Here is a 7057-nt window from a genome sequence, read left to right as displayed (position 1 = left end):
TGTTTTCAAAGCTAAATTACATTCTTAGTTTGTTTTTTTTTTTTTTTTTTTTTTTTTTTTTTTTTTGTTTCTTGTTTTCAATATTTTAGCTCAAGCTACCCTAAAAATCACTGTGTTGCCTGTCAAATTCCCAACAGTCTTCCATTCTTAGCATTTGGTAGCTGGGATGCTAGTCATACATTAGTTTCTTTTCTTATTTTGGTGTCAGAGCACCCGATAAGTTCAAAAGCAACTTAAGGAAGTATTTGTTTTGGCTTCCTGTTAGGGCACAGTCTACCTAACCAGGAATGTGTTGCAGCAAGAGCATAGGTCCGCTGGTTATGTTGCAAAGGCTCACTGGGAATTCCTGGGCTCAAGCAATACTCCTATCTTAGTCTATGAGATGACAAGCACATGCTACCACAACTTGCTATTCAGTCTCCTTAATTTTCCTGATAATATCTTTTTTTCTTTCCTTTTTTTTCTCTTAATATATGTTCCTTTTCTACTAATCTTTGCTAAAAACTCTTTCTCTTTCTCTCATACATATAAACACATGCACGGCGATAAGGAAGGTCAGACTATGATGAGTTATTTAAAGATGATGAACATTGTTCAGTGTATTATTTTTTTTCAAAATATTGTTAATACAAATGACTAGTTGTTCTTTCATTTTTGTTTTAAATTTTAGTCAGAGGCTAACTGTTCTGCCATGTTTGGAAAACTGATGACCATAGCAAGTAAGTATGTTTTATTACCCAGTGAGCATGTAATAAATATCAAACAGGCTTTTTTTTTCATATATATCTCATATATGAATTTTTGCATGCATATATGTGTATTATATATGTCCCTGTTCAGTTCCCTGGAGCTGGAATTACTTATAGATATGCTTGTGAGCCAACATGAGGCGCTAAGAATTGAAACTGGCTCCTTTCCAGGAACAACAAGTAGTCTTATCTTCTGAGCCATCTCTCCAGCCACTTAAAACAGGTTATTCATTTATCAATAAATGGTAAAAGATATTCCTTAATTTCGTTTATAAGAGCCCTTTGTCTCACTATCTTTTACTGGGTCACCAGTATTTATTTATTTTATAATATTTTGTTTATTTTTAATTATGTGTAAGTTGAGTTTGAGTCACGTACCTGAGGAGTCCAGAGATAACAGATCCTCTGGTGTTACAGCAATTGTCAACTACCTGATATGGGTACTGGGTCTTTAGCAGGAGTGGTAAACACTTTTTCTAATAACTTATTTAAGTTTATTTCTATGTGTATTATTGTTTTGCTTGCAAATATGTCTGTGTGAGGATGTCAGATCCCCTGCAACTGGAGTTACACACAGTTGTGAGCTGCAGGGTTGGTGATGGGAATTGAACCCAGGAACCTCATTGTTCTTAACTGCTGAGCTATCTCTCTAGTCCCTTCCCCTACAGTGAACACTCTTACCTGCTAAATCTTTTCTCCAGCCCCCCACCAGTGTCTTAAAGATACTCTTTCTTTTCTAATATTTATTCTCTTCATTTTATAGAGAATTTGCCTGACCCTGGGAAAGCACAAGATTTTGTAAAGAAATTTAACCAGGTTCTTGGTGATGATGAGAAGCTGCGGTCTCAGTTAGAATTGTTAATCAGCCCAACCTGTTCATGCAAACAAGCTGACATTTGTGTGGTTAGTGAATTATGCTTTTATAATTTTTTTCTAATAACTTGGAGAAATCTGTATTTCGTTACATATATTTTTGTGTTTCTTTTAACCATATGGTAGATGCTAAATTACTTAGTAATATATCCAAATACAACTAAATTCTCCTTTCCCAAAGATCTGAGCCAGAGAGACTGGTCCTAGGGAATGACCAAGACTTTTTATTTAATGTGTGTTTCTTTGCTTAAGAAATGGAAAAGAATTTTCATATTGTTTTGTATGCATGCACTTTCTTCTTTTTTTTCTGAGCATAGAAAAAGTCTGCCAATAATTTAGTTATAATCATGTCATCATACAGGATTGGATTTGTAGAAGAAATAAATTCTTTTGTAGACTTCTCTCTTGCACTCCTTATTTTCTAGGGAACTAGTATGATAGAAACTTAGAGAAGAAAACTTTGTGTCTTCAGCACTTAATGCTGTTATGTGTTTGGAATACATTATGCAAAGATAGGCTTGAACATGAAGAAAAGATTAGCATTTTGGTTATTTTTACCTTTGTTCTGAAAAGGATTAAAATTGACAATTATTTAAATATGTAATGAGGTATTAAAGATTATAATAGATGTTCTTACAAAGTGGTCAAGGAGCTAAAACAGTTTTTATTCTTTGTGGGGAACTAAACTGATCATTATATGAGAAGATGTGCTGTAAGGTCCATTGGATAAGAGAGCTCTTCTTAGCCAGGTGCATTCATTGGCCAAGTGTCCTGATATTTTCTCCTTTGCACTTACCTGAATAATTTGCTGCTTTAAAGATTACATGTACTTAGAATTTAGTAGTGTTATAGATTTCAAAGAATCTTCTCATATAATTGGATTGATACAGTTTAGTGACTTAATTACCCATGTGACCATGTGGTTTAAAGTTTTGCCTATAAGAACAATGAAATGTTAAAGGAAGTTTTTCATGCTTCATTTCATAGCAGGATATAGTGACTAAATTACAAGTAGAGCCTGTATTTCATAATGTGTGATAGTGTCATTTTTTTTCTGTAAGAACCAGTGCAGAGGCTTATGATCATGAGGTGTTTTGTTATTAATTAAAAAAGCATGAAGACCTGAGTTCAAGTGCCCAGATCACATGTAAAAGGTGAATCGTGCACCTCATCTTAATACTGTAGAGGCGAAGACAGATAGGTCCTCCCTGAGGACTCACTGTGTGAGTCACAGGTGTACACATGCACACCACACACACATAATACAAAGCAAACCAAATACCACCCCTCCCCCAAAATGATGATGAAACTATAATCAAGGGATACTTTGATTTGAGATAAAATAGGGACTTTACTTGAATTTGATAATAAGAGCAATAGCATGAATCCCTTGGTTATACCAGAAATATATAATAGGCTTCAAAAATATATATTTATGGGGCTGACTTCATGACTCAGCTGATAAAAATTCTTGCCCCCAAACCTTAGAACCTGAGTTCAATTCTTGAAATCCTAATGTGGACAAGAAAACTGAGTTCCAACTTGTCTTTTGAACACCACATATGTTCTTCTCTATTCTGGCAGAAGTAAAAAAAAAAAAATGAACACCACATATGTATGCATTCATACACTCACACATGCACCGCGTGCACACAAGCACACACAATAAATATATGAATAAATGAATAAATTATTTCATTGCTTCTGGCTTTAAGAATCAGGAAGGTGGAGATAAAGACTATATTTGTCTGAAAAATAGCTTGATAGGTATGATAGTGCTTGTCTATAATCCTAGCTTTTAGGAGGTGAGGTGAAGAAATCACCATGAGTTCATGACCACTCTGCAATCCATAGTGAGGTCCTGATTGTATTTGTTTGTTTCTAATAAATGAATAAAACAGAGCTAGTCAGATAGCTTGGTGCATAAAAGTACTTCCTGTGAAGCTAGTTGATGGAAGATTGATCCTTTACCCATGTGGTGGAAGGAGACAATAAAATCCTTCAAGTCAGTCTCTTATTCCCACAAGTCTTCAGTGATGTGCGCACGCACGCGCACACACACACTAAAAAATACATATTTTCCTTTGATCATGTTTACACCATTTTAATCTATTGTTATTTTTAGTAATTTGTATTATACATAGTAACTTGTAGTTTGGGTGACAGAAATAGGTCACTATTTTGATAGCAAACAACATGGTAAGTGTTGTGATATATGGAAGAGCATCACAGAACCCTGGAGGCATAGAAACAGGTCAGAGAATAACTTAGTCTGGAATAAGTGGCTCCTGGGTTGAATCTTAAAGGGCATGTAGGAACTGGATCACTATGTCTAGATTTCTAGTTTTGGGGAGTGAATAGTTCTTTGTAAAAATACATCTATTGTTCAGTGGCAAGCTCCCACCTGAATTCAGTTCTAAAACCTATAATGAAGGGGAAGAACTGACTGCTGCAAGTTATAGAATGCATACACCCACATAAAACACATACGCTTCTAATAATAAATAAAATGAAATTTAAATTAAAAAATAGGAGATGACATGTTGTCTGTGACTTGTGATTCGAAATCTGAGTTTAGACCTGGTTGATATATATTAACACTGTTAAATCACCTGAAATTACCTAGAGACAATAAGGTAAGATCCCGTTCTTGTCAGAGATAGTTAATATTACTGCCATCTTTGAACAAATAGAGACAATTACTTTGATTCATGAATTCACAATAGTGTAAAATAATTCTGTGTTCACATTATTAAAATTCTGGAAAACTACATGCTTCGATTTATCTCTTCCTTCTGTTTTTTCAGAATTTAAAAATATTGCCAGACCTTTAAACATAGCACCTCTCTCCCATTTTTTGGTTTGCTTTTTTACGCTAGGTCTCCCTGGCCTAGGCTGTTCTGAAGTTCCTGGGCTTAGTGCTTCTGGAGGGTCTCTAGTACCCCAAATTTATGTATATGCCATTATATGTATGCTGCATAACCCCTTCTCATTTTAAAGTTTTTATTAATTTTCTGTGTGTCCAAGGGGACAAGTAGGTCAAAGGAGACAGTTTTCTCTCCAACGTATGGGTCCTAGGGATCAGACTCAGTTTTCCTGCTCCACGCAAGCCCCTTTATCCTCGGTCACCTTGCTGCCATTTTTTTTTTTTTTTTCCAAAAAAGAAATTAGGCCTGGACTGATAGTAGTTACAAGCTCATACTGCTCTTGCAGAAGACTATAAAGTTAATTTTCTAGAACTCACTTACAGCACCCACAACTTCCTGTAACTCTAGTTCCTGTAATCTTTTTAGAGAAATAGCTCTGATACTGTCCTCTGACTTCTGTTGGCACTACGTTCATGTGCACAAACGTACACTTACATACATACATACATAAACACGTAATACTAAGAATGTAATTATGAAATTAACTGAAAGAAAGCCCAATCAATATTCTATTCAATCATGAAATAATAAAACCATTTATAACTGAATAAAATTTTTTAAAATAGAGCATTTATGTTGTTACAGTAAATAGAAATTGTATAGTGGAGGTACAAGTCAAAATCAAGTCATTTAAAACTACTTCATCCTTTCTTGTTTTTTTTTAACTGTCTGGATTTTTTAGTGATTACTTACTATGTACATTTTTGTTTTCATTTCTTCCTGGTTTTGAATTTTTCATTGCTTTTCTTGTGAAAAATCATAAACTGATGAAACTTAGAGTAAAATTTTTCTTTTATAGAGAGAAATAGCTCGGAAACTTGCAAATCCTAAGCAGCCAACCAACCCCTTTCTAGAGATGGTCAAATTTCTGTTGGAAAGAATTGCTCCTGTGCATATTGATTCAGAAGCCATAAGGTAAGCCAGGAAATTTATGCAGAATAAATACACTCCCAGAGCATGTTTGTGAGCTTAAGTGCTGGACCCACAGAGATCCGTTCCTTTAATGTAGGAAGTATGTCCACCGCTCAAGAATGACTATTAACCTATATCTAATGCCTTTTACTTTTTATAAGTTCTTACAATTAGATTTATTCTGTATGTACTAATTTTCAAAATCCTAGAATATATATAAACAACAAAGAAAATTTTAGAGTTTAGTTAAGCATTTCAGTGTTCATGTTATTTTCTGTTATGTCTTGTTTTATCACTGTACTTGATGTATGAGAACAGAATGGCATGTTGAAAATGAGAACTTGTTTTTTTAAAAAACAATCCACACATTTTATTTCTAAGAGTTCACTATTGTAAATTTGTATGAATGATTCTGTCTTGTAGTGATAATTGTTACTCATGTTGGTATACTTTGTAGCACTCATTGGTTCTTAATCCAGATATATGTGGATCTGGAGACCTAATTTGGTACTCAAGAAACCACCAGTTATTTCATCTGTATGAATCACTACTGTGGGTTCTATTGGAAGGCATGTTATACTGATTTTCAAGGGTTACCATAACAAACTACCATTGGCTAGCAAGATACCTCAGAATGTGACAGGTGTACAGTAGAACATTTATTTTCTTCAAAAGTCCTTTTCCTTCTTTTCGAGATAGCCACTGACTTCTCATTGTGTTTTCAAATGGTCTTTTCCTGTGTATCCAAAATAAACCAGTGTCCTACTCTCCTTATTTTTTAAAAATAGCGCTCGTCGTAGGTTAACCTCATCCATATAATTTCTTTATACAATTATTCATTAATGCTATATCTCTAATATACTGGTGAGATACTGGTCACTAAAATCTGTGAGTTAGAGAGCAACAATTCAGCCCAGAACATCATTTTTACTATGATTAAATTAAGACTTCCTGATTGACTTTCCTCTTTGCAAAAAAGAAAACAAAGGAACAAAAGTTTGGATAATAAAACTTTTGTCTATAGTTAGTTTAAAAAACGTAGATATGTTATTTTTTGTCAGTGAGTATCCTTTAATCTGTACCATTTACTTCTCACCTACCCTGCCCTTGTGCAGCTTGCTATGTCTGTGGTGGAGTGGGGTACAAACTCAGAAGTACATACATGTGTGCTGGGGAATGAATTCAGTATCTTTAGAATACTGAGTACACATCAGTATTTATCAAGTCATCCTGGCACTGTAGCATCGCGTTGTATCAGATGAAAGATACAGTGTAGTAGGAATAGGAACTCCTGACTGTGCATATTAACTTTGATAGGGATATACAGTGGCATCAGGGAATTTCACAGGCATTTTTTATGTCGGTAGGTTACTGTTGTTTGAGTCCCAGTGTTAACAAGTCTTCTGAAAACTCAGAAATTTTCTTGCCATCAGGAGGTGTTTGATTCAGAGAAGACATCTTGGTTAAGATATCTAACAGAGTAATTTTGTAAGAATTCCAGTGATCAGCCGGGCGATGGTGGCGCACGCCTTTAATCCCAGCACTCGGGAGGCAGAGGCAGGCGGATCTCTGTGAGTTCGAGACCAGCCTGGTCTA

At 34.9% G+C, this 7057-nt stretch overlaps 1 protein-coding gene across 1 annotated transcript in view; it reads left to right on the top strand.

The window, feature by feature from the left end:
* The window catches only part of Pds5a (PDS5 cohesin associated factor A), a 110898-nt gene that overhangs the window by 53679 nt on the left and 50162 nt on the right, over positions 1-7057 (top strand). The gene's annotated exons all lie outside the window — the stretch shown is intronic.

Source organism: Microtus ochrogaster, linkage group LG1 (genome assembly GCF_000317375.1).
Source record: "Microtus ochrogaster isolate Prairie Vole_2 linkage group LG1, MicOch1.0, whole genome shotgun sequence".
NCBI lineage: Eukaryota > Metazoa > Chordata > Mammalia > Rodentia > Cricetidae > Microtus > Microtus ochrogaster.
The sequence above is the reverse complement of the archived record's forward strand: the minus strand, read 5'-3'. Positions and strand labels throughout refer to the sequence as shown.